This window comes from Oryctolagus cuniculus, chromosome 9 (genome assembly GCF_964237555.1).
Source record: "Oryctolagus cuniculus chromosome 9, mOryCun1.1, whole genome shotgun sequence".
NCBI classification, from domain to species: Eukaryota; Metazoa; Chordata; class Mammalia; order Lagomorpha; family Leporidae; genus Oryctolagus; species Oryctolagus cuniculus.
The window spans coordinates 39,630,654-39,640,958 of record NC_091440.1 but is presented as its reverse complement, the minus strand read 5'-3'; positions in this window follow the sequence as shown (position 1 = coordinate 39,640,958).

Below are 10,305 nucleotides of genomic sequence, written 5' to 3'. Positions count from 1 at the left end.
TGGTAACAAGCAGTCTGGGTTTTCACTAGGGAGTAATTAAGTCTCCCACCAACTCCTTGCATCATTTGCATAAACTTCCCGAGACAGGAAAGCAGAATCCCCAAAGAGAACTGGGAGATGTTCAAGTGGACGCCTTCTCCCTTGTCACTATTCAGAAACAGGTCTCAGGGGATTTGGAATCTGCCCTGTCAATATTCTCAAACCCCAGTTCTACCTGTTGAGAATTTGTAAAGCACGGCCATTTTAGACAGCAGGTCAGTTAGCTCTAACTGAAGTACACGCGTAACAAGTGTGGCTTACCTGAAGGTCTTTCTTGGTGTGGATGCCACCCAGGGATAACGCCTGTGATCTCTCCTTGGCGGAATGGTCACCCAGACCGTCAGGAAACACACAGATGAGTGCAGTGCCCAGCTCATGTGCATGTCTGGGGTTATCAAGGAGAACAGTGTACAGTGTGTGCTCTCCCTCAAGTTGTTTATGACCCATTTGAGAAGATGAAATTCAGATACAGGAAACAATTAGTGGATGATGGAAGACAGGCTCTCATTAAAGGCTAAATTGTGTGGAACCGACCACAGGACATTGAGAGACGTGAACAACCAGCATAGTTCAGGAAAGCTGCACCTGTGGTGCACTTATTTATTTATTTTAAAATTTTTTACTTATTTGAGAGGCAAGAGAGACAGAAGGAAAGAGAAACAGAGAGAGAGGAGAGAGCTCTCATCTGCTGGGTCACTCCCCAAATGCCTGCAGCAGCTGAGGCTGGGCTGTGCCAAGGCCAGGAGCTGGGAACTCAATCCAGGTCTCTCAGTTGGGTGGCAGGAACCATTTACTTGAGTTATCACTAATACGCAGGAAGCTGGAGTCAGGAGCGGAGCCAGGTGTTACACTCAGGCATTCTGATATAGAACAGAGGCGTCTTAACAGATAGGCCAAGTGCTTTCCATCAGAGGTGAATTTAAAGGAGTGGGTGTCCCACAGAACCAATATACATAAGGGACAGTGTGCTTGTGTTGGAACACAGGATGGGGAGGCAGCCCTGTCCCAGGTAATGGGGAGCTTTTGTAGCTGTGCAGTGAGTGGGCCAGAGAAGTTTCCTAGGCAGATAGGTTAGACCCAATTGACTTCTTTCTCTTCCTTTCTCTTCCTTCCTTCCTTCCTTCTTTCCTTCCTTCCTTCCTTCCTTCCTTCCTTCCTTCCTTCCTTCCTTCCTTCCTTCCTTCCTTCCTTCTTCTTCTTCTTCTTCTTCTTCTTCTTCTTCTTCTTCTTCTTCTTCTTCTTCTTCTTCTCTCTCTCTCTCTCTCTCTCTTTCTTTCTTATAATTCAGAACCCTGGGAATGATTTTTTTGGCACACTAAGTAGGAGTTACTGGAGCAGGAGAGAGACCCGAAGCCAGGCGGCTGGCGGGAATCACATACAGTAATCCAAGGGGTTGGAATTTTATCTAAAAGGGTTGTGGTAGAATTGGAGGGAAAGAAGGAAACATCGAGTGTTTGATGGGCACCCACCATGAGATGAGAATGCATCTTATTTTCGCAACAACCCAAGGTGAGACCAATATTAACTCACGTTGGCGCTGATTTCCTGCTGTGGGGAATGGTGGCAGAGGGGGCTCGGCGGCAGAGGGGAAATGGGGCCGAGGGGCTCGGTGACAGAGAGGCGACATGGGAGAGCCCAGGTCTGAGCCCGGTGTGGTTCTCAAGCGCTACTTAGAGTTAAGAGATTCAGGGGAGAGGTAGATCTTTGGAGCAGATGAGCCACGCAGTTTAGTTAGGAAACCCTGGATGAAACATAGCAGAAATAGGTCATTTTCTTCCCTTTTGTTCTTGTGGGATGCCCTAGAGCCTCTGTCATGCGACTGTGCATAGTGAACCTGCAGGAGAATTTTCATCAGAGGAGCATGTCCACACACTGGCAGTGCACAGAGAACATTTGGAAAATGCTGACTTGGAATCTTCTTCATGGCTGTGGTAGGCCCCAGGATCAGGGAAGCTATGGGAGTGAGGCTATTCCAGTTGCTAACAGAGAGCCAGGAGCCAGACAAAATCGGGAAGAGAGACAGGTGATGATGGGTAAGTGGGCTGGGCTGAGTGGGGGAGAGGCAGCCATTTCCTATCAAAATGGGTTTGGGGACCTGGGAATTCAAAGTAGGCAGGGTTAGGTCACATGCAAATTAGTGCAGAGAGAACCTGGCGCCTGGAGGCTGATCCTTACTTTCCCTGATACTGGAGGCTCATCTGCCCTCCCAGGGTTGGTTGGGCTCTGCCAATTCAACCTATTTCCACCTAGTGTCTCAGGGTGTTAAGGCTGGGCAGCTGATGCTCTTGGTGTGGGGTTTAACAGAGGTAAATAATTTTCCCTGGTTAGGAAAGGGGTTAGGAAGTTAGGCTGCGGGCAGGAGTAGATTTGCTTGATATCCTGATAGTTCAGGATTATAAAAATTTCACCTCAATTCAAGATGAAATTTGGAATAATTTTCAATGAGAAAAGAAGGACTTTGAGGAAGGAGATTCTTCTTGCTCATTTCTGAGGCTTCAAAAGGGGGAAAAGGTTAAAACAAAGCTACAGCTGAATTTACAACCCAAGATACCTTAAACACTGTTTGGCTTCAAAACTCTACTACAAATGATCAGCGCGTTAGCTGTTATTTCTAACAGCGCGTTAGCTGTTATTTCTAAAGCTTGCAATTTGACTTCTGAATCTACACACTGATTACATTTTGGGTACATTTGGCAGCCAAAGTGGAGCAGGAAATCATTACTGGATGAGAAGGGCCACACAGGAGGAAGTTTTTATTGGCAAATACCGACTCACGTATTCGCAGACTCCTATCATCATGGTACTAGGAGGAATCTATCCCCAGCCTCAAGACGGCCTTTGCTCAAAGGTGTCCACAGAGATAACAATGTCTTCTCTCTTTACCACCTGCCCTCCTTCCAACTCTCTGAAAAGGATTCCAGCTTCCAACACTGCTATCATATTCGTGTAAATCCATTTTTGGGGGGTTGTCTCCTTTGTGAACATGGAAAACAGTTATCATCTTTTCTTTCAAAGCCCTTCATATGCTAGAAGGCTATAATTACATCTCCCTCAATTTTCTCAGCTTTAGGTGGAATAATATACATGTGTATTTCTGACATTTGTTGACTCTTTGGGACGTGTATGGCACTAGCATGTCACGTAAGTGATCTTGTTTGGTTCTGACAACAGTCTGTGCATCAAACACTTTTAGCTCTATTTGAAAGATAAGGAAATTGATACCTGAGGTTCAGAGGTTAATGATACCTTTCACATGGCTGGTAAATAGAAGATCTAGGATTGAAACACTGCCATCCTTAATGTGAACACATGAATTGAATTGTCTGACTCTCTGAATGAACTCCCCTGCGACAATTGCCCTTCTCTTCTTTGATCCCTTTCCTGGTCTTCAAGGCTTAGCTACCCCCAAACTCCTCTCATTTCCTTCATGTTTTCTGTGACTATTTTAGGTCCTATTGTGTTTCTTTTTAGCCCTCATTTCATACTTACTATACATATTCTGTTTCCATATTTTATGATATTTACACGTGATACAACTCTCCCCTCCCCCAATACGTTCTCTCTATTTAAAATAGAAGTTCCTTGCAAACCAGAACCATGCTATAACTCATTGACTTTTTAGCCAAAACACTGCTCTGAGTGGCAGTTGTTTTATTATGCTATGGGGGAAAGAAAGAAGGTCACATTAAGATGATGACCGGTACTTTCATGAAGTTTCTTTTCCTTGTGCTTTGAAAACATTTTGCACAAGCACAGCTAAATGTAGCACAAATGAAGTTGGGTAGTGCTGGGGTCAGAAGACTTGGGCTGAAATTCTAACTCTAAAACTTAGTGTGTGTTTGACCCAGGAAAGTTACTGTAACTCTCTGGATACCTGTTTTCTCCTTAGTAAAATGGAGGTGATACTAGTCAACTTATAAGAGTTTTCATGAGGCTTACAGACTGCAATTAGATGGGCACTTTGTATTGAGCTGGGCACACTGTAGCTGCTACAATGGTGGCTTTTGTAATGGACCATATTCTCATGCATCTCTCACAGAAATGACTGACTGACTAGACAGTGAATTCCTCAATGGCAGAAACTGTCTTGGTCTTTATTACTACAGATCAGTATCTGTCACATAGAAGCACTCAATGATTTTTTTTTTTTATGACTATATGAGAAGGAACTCTAATGAGGAGCTGGAATGGAGGGCTCTGTTAAAGATTCTTTAGGACTGTCTTTCGGTGAGTTTTATAGACTTTACTTTGTACCAAGTCCTAGCATGGGGCTCTACCCATAAACATGTGCTCAAGTAAATATTTGTGAAACTCTTGAAAATCCCCATGACTATATTTTCATTTATTTTATTTCACTTAGCTCTTTTTTGAATATGGGTATTCTTTCTTCCATCATGTTCTATCCTTGTCTTATGCATTCTATTCTTTTAGTCTTTACACATTTAAGACAAACTTAACATCTCTTTCAGATTGTTCTATTACTCCTAGTTCCTGCACTGTAATTTCTTTTCTTCTCTCTCTTCCTTCCTGCCTTCCTACTTTTCTTCCTGCTTTCTTTCCCACTTCATCTGAAAGTCAGAGACTGATAACAGAGATCTTCCACCTGTTGATTCTCTCCCCAAATGCCTCCAACAGCCAGGGCTGGGCCAGGCCAAAGCCAGGAGCCTGTAACTCAATCCAGGTCTCCCCATATGGGTGACAAGTACCCAAGTACTTGAGCCATCATCCACTGCCTCCTAGGATGTGCATTAGCAGGCAACTGGATGAGAATCAAAGAAGCTGGGACTTGAATCAGGCATTCCAGTATGGGATGCAGCTATCCCAAGCAGTGGTTTAGCCACTCCTCGATATGCATACCCCTGGAACTTCTTCATTTATTTGGATTTGGTTTTCTTATGAGTGGATTTGATGCATTCTTTCATAAAATATGTTGCTTTATTCTTGTGTTGTGATTTTTGATGATGAACCCATGTTCAGTGGGGATTGTTGACTGAAAGGGTCCAGCTGCCCTGGACTGTGGCAGTATTGAATGGGATAATTTTTCATTTGCTTCTGCTGTGCTTCTATAGGGCTAAACAGATCAAGAGTAGTTTCTATCACTAACAGAAAGGCCTAAAGCATAGGTCCTAGGGAGTCTTACAGATCGCTTCTTCCAGGCCTTCCTCATCTACTCTGATAACCAGCACATGGTTACAGCCAGGTACCCGGGCTTTCTAAGATACCAAAAAGGGCCTAGCAAAAGGGTCCCTTCCTCTAATTCTCCACGAACTGTCACTCTGATATGGTGAACTAGTTGATCTGGACAGGTGAATTATTAGGAACATACTGGTTATTTTTCAGGGCTGAGCCTTTTTTTAAAAAAGACTTATTTATTTTATTTGAAAGACAGAGTTACACACACATGAGAGAGAGAGAAAGAGAGAGAGAGGGAGATGGCAGGACTGAAGTACATGGGCCATCTTTCGCTCCTTTCCCAGGTGCATTAGCAGGGAGCCGGAATGGATGTGGAGCAGCCAGGACTTGAACCAGTAGTCATACAGGATGGCAGAATTCCATTTTTCTTGCACCCTAGGCAGCACCCTAACCCACTGCACAACAACATCAGGACTGAGTTTTCTTAAGGGTGTTTACTAAATCAATTAGGTGATGATTCTTTTTTCCTCCTTCAAGTATATAAGTGAAGCTCATGGGTGGATGTATTTTTAGTGTCTTATTTATAGCTTGAAGCAACTTTCACAGTTTTTCTCACACAGAAGTAATACATATACTTAATATTGCAATCATATATAAAATAGACTATTCTATATTTTTCCAATACTTAGACACCCCCCTCAGACTGTGGAATTCCTGAAAGATGATAGGAAGTAGTCCTTTGATGGTATTGATTCATTTTTTTAAAGATTTATTTATTTGAAAGGCAGAGATACAGAGAGAGAAGGAGAGAGAGATCTTCAATCCACTGGTTCACTCCCTAAATGGCTGCAACAGCTGGGGCTGGGCCAGGCCGAGGCCAGGAGCCAAGAGTTTCTTCCAGGTCTCCCATGCAGGTGCGGGGGCCTAGAGACTTGGGCCATCTTCAGCTGCCTTCCCAGGCACATTAGCAGGGAGCTGGATCAGAAGTGGAGCAGCCAGGACTTGCACCAGTGCCCATATGAGATGCCAGCACTGCAAGTGTGGGCTTATCTTTCTATGCCACAGAGCCAGCCCTGGTCGTATGGATACTTGTAACAGATTTGGATCCAGAAGACTGCAGACAGGGGCATCTCAAGGATGAGTACGACACTGATTGTCCATCAGTGGGTTTGCAATATAGCAGATGGATACCCCAGGCAATGATAAGGGTACAATATAGCAAAGTATTGTCTTGGAGGTACGTGTAGAGAGCTATGGGAATAGATATGCAAGGGTAACAATCCTACCAAGTAGAAAAGAATAAGAGAAAACTAGAGGATAAAAGTCACTTTTTGGCTATGCTTGGAATGAAGATTCCTTCCTTCCTTCCTTCCTTCCATTTTTTTTAAAAAAATATTTATTGTATTTATTCGAAAGTGTTACAGAGAGAGGTAGAGCCAGAGAGAGAGAGGTCTTCCATCCATTGGTTCCCTCCGCTAATGGCCACAATGGCCAGAGCTGTGCTGATCCAAAGCCAGGAGCCAGGAGCTTCTTCCAGGTCTCCCACATGGGTGCAGGGGCCCAAGGACTTGGGCCATCTTCCACTGCTTTCCCAGGCCATAGCAGAGAGCTAGATTGGAAGTGGAGCAGCCGGGACTCGAACTAGCAGCCTGCTGGTGCTGCAGGCTGGGGCTTTAACCCGCTGTGCCACAGCATCAGCCGCTGGAATGAAGATTTCACTAGGAAGAGTAAACTGGAGATCATTTGTGGTAGAAGAAAGAGCTTAAATAAAAAACAGGGTGAATGGGTCTGGCATTATAGCGTAGGGGGTTAAGCTGCTGCCTGTAGCTCTGGCATCCCATTTGGGTACCAGTTCAAGTCTTGGCTGCTATCCTTCTAATCTGGCTCCCTACTAGAGTGCCTGGAAAGGAAGCAAAGGATGGCATGGGTCCTTGGGCCCCTGCACCCATGTGGGAGACCCCAAGGGATTTACTGGCTCCTGGCTCCTGGCTTTGGCCTCCCAGTCCTGGCCATTATGGTCATGTGGAGAGTGAACCAACACATGGAAGATCTCTCTCCCTCTCTATGTCTCTGTAACTGCCTTTCAAATAAATAACTCTTGAACTGGCTCTCAAATGGGACGTCGGTGTCACAGGTGGCGGCTTACCGGGCTATGCTACAATGCCAGCCCCAGTAAATCCTCCTGGGGTCCAGGTGAGGGTGTTCATGGTGCTCACAGTCCCTGAGAGCTCTGCTCTGCAGAGGTCCTGGGAGCTGGGCTGCGGTTGCACAGGTCCGCATGCGAAGTTTTACTTAATACCTCTGCTGTGCATCCGGCACTTCATCTCTGCCTGACACCGTGCCTGCTTCCTGGAGACCAGACATCTCAAGCTTGGCTCAGTGGCTCAGGGAATACACCTCCTGTGTCTTACAAGGATTAAAGTGGGGTAGTTCTCTGATGGCAGAGGGTAGGGCCCGCATCCTGTGTCCAAATGCTCTTTGTTCGGATCTCAGTGAAGTCCTCTCCTGGCCGTGCTCATCTCGGGGTCCTGAGGGCCAAAGCACTGGCTTCTCTGCAGCCTTTAAGGTTGCACCTGCTTCCCTGGGGCCATTGCAGCAACTGCTTCTTCAACAGCTTTCTGTCTTCAAGTTTTGCTGTTTGGGGCTACAGATACGTATCGGTTTCACAATGAGGAAGTTTTATTGCTTCTTTTTCTTCTTGCTGATTTTGGGTGACATCTGAAGAGGGGATTGCTCTACCAACTTTGAAATAAGCATTCTTGAGGTGAAATTGTTCTTTTTCTCATTAGCTAACTTTTTGGCATTGATAGAGAGAGAGAGAGAGAGAGAGAGAGAGAGAGAGAGAAGTCTTCCATCCACTGGATCAGTCCCCAAATACCAGCAAAAGCTGGGGTGAGGCTGGGCTAGGCTGAAGCCAGGTGCCAGGAGCTTCTTCCCTGTCTCCCACGTGGCTGCAGGAGCCCAAGCACTTGGGGTATCGTCCACTGCTTTCCCAGGTGCATTAGTAGGGAGCTGGATGGGAAGTGGAGCAGCTGGGACTTGAACAGGCACCCATATGGGATGCTGGCACTGCAGATGGAGGCTTAACCTGCTGGGCTGCTGTGCCACAGTGCTGGCCCCTCTAATTTAAATTTGTATCTGAATTGTTAATGCTTGCTGTTTAGAGAACTAAATATTCCCGTAAGGCTTGTTGGAAAATCATTAGTCCCTGCCATTTCCCCTCTCCTTTTCCCAGGTCGGTGAAAGCCACATCCTCTACCAAACTTTCAGTTGTTACATTTGGTGGTGATTGTATCCACATAACTAGACAACTGCCTATTGTTTATACTGCTATATCTGGGTTTTGCAATAAAGACATTGTATATTTTCCTGCTATAGAAGAGAAGAATATGGTTCTTTTGCTTATCGTTTCTGAACACACACACACACACACACACACACATACACACGTATACACAATCTCCCTATCTGCCCCATAGATGTATCATAATTTGATTTAATTTTCAGCATTTACCAGATTATGACAGTGTGAATATTATTTACACTTGAGCTATGTTGTCTTGCCTTTCTCGAGCTATTTTGAAAAATTTAGTGATGCACATAGCTGTCCTGATCTTTATTCTTTGCTTTCGTTGTTGTTGGTGATCATTCCCAAACTTCCTTCTGAATATATTCACACCATCAGATGGCTCTATTGGTGTCATCTTCTTGGACACATCTGTCTATTTTGTTACAAAAAGATTTATTAATTTGAAAGGCAGAATTTAGAGAGAGAGGGAGAGAGGGAGACAGAGAGAGAGAGATCTTCCATCTACTAGTTCACTCCCCAAATGGCTGAAACAGCTGGAGCTGGGTGCAGGAACCCTAGCACTAGGGTCATCTTCAGCTGCTTTCTCAGGGGCTTTAGCAGGGAGCTGGATCAGAGTAGAACAGCTGAGACTTCAGCCAGAATTCATATGTGATGCTGGTATTGCAGGCGGCGGCTTAATCCGCTACACCACAGCACCGGCATGGGACGCATCTGTCTTGAAACTTTTTGGAACTCCAACCTGAACAGTGCCTTCTGTCCCTGGCACACCACTGCTATTCCAGCTTCTTCAACATCGTCCTGGGACTCCCTTTGCATCTCTCTGGAGCTGGTAATGCTTTTATGGGGGGGATTCCCTCTCTTCCTTGTTCTTGATGTTTCTCCATTGTTCCTATGACACACTTCTTCCAGCAGCTTCCTGAACACACCCACATGGGAGAGAAACTTTCTAAGTGTATTTGGGAGTCTTTAAGGGCCTCACACTTCATTCACAAATCTCCTGTGTTTAGTGTGAGCTCCTTACTCTCAGCTCTACCTGGTGGTCTCCAGTCCTCAGAACCTGCACTTCCCCATATGTGCAGATTGCTACTCTTCTATCCAAGAGTGGGGAGTGGGGAGGAACAGTTGTTTGGTTCTGAGGAGTGGGGACAGATCCTGAGCTGGGGTTGATTTCTTTTAAACAGATTTTTTTTATCAGTTCAGTTTTGCTCTTATCTTTACCCCTGCTTCCAGAGGTTCCTGGTTCTGCCAGCTTTGGACGATTAAAAGCATTGCTCTACATAAAGCAAATTTGGTTCCCTTACGTTCCTTCAATGGCTTATTTTAGGATTTAGCATTTTTGGACTCTTTACTTTATTAACATTTGTCCTTTTGCATTTTACCACCTGTTTTTCTTTCCTAAAAATTTATTTATTTATTTGAGAGGTAGACAGAGAGAGAGAGAGGGAGACAGAGACAGAGACAGAGAGAGTTCCGATCAGCTAGCACTGGTTCACCCTTCAAATGCCCCCAATAGCCAGGGCTGGGTTAGGCCAAAGCCAAGAGACTGGAACTCAATTTGGGTATCTCACCTGGATGGCAGCAACCCAATTACCTGAACCATCAGTGTTGACTTTCAGGGTGTGCATTAGCGGGAAGCTGGAATCCGGAGCAGACCCAGGCACTCTGGTAGGGGATGCTGGCCTCCCAAGTGTCTTAACTGCTAGATCAAATGCCCTCCAACTCTACTTTTAAATTAAAAAAAAAAAGGACTCTCATTTTTTCACTGAGATGCCTACCTGGTCTGTCAGGTGTACTACCTTCACTGCTTAAAAAAACAACAACAA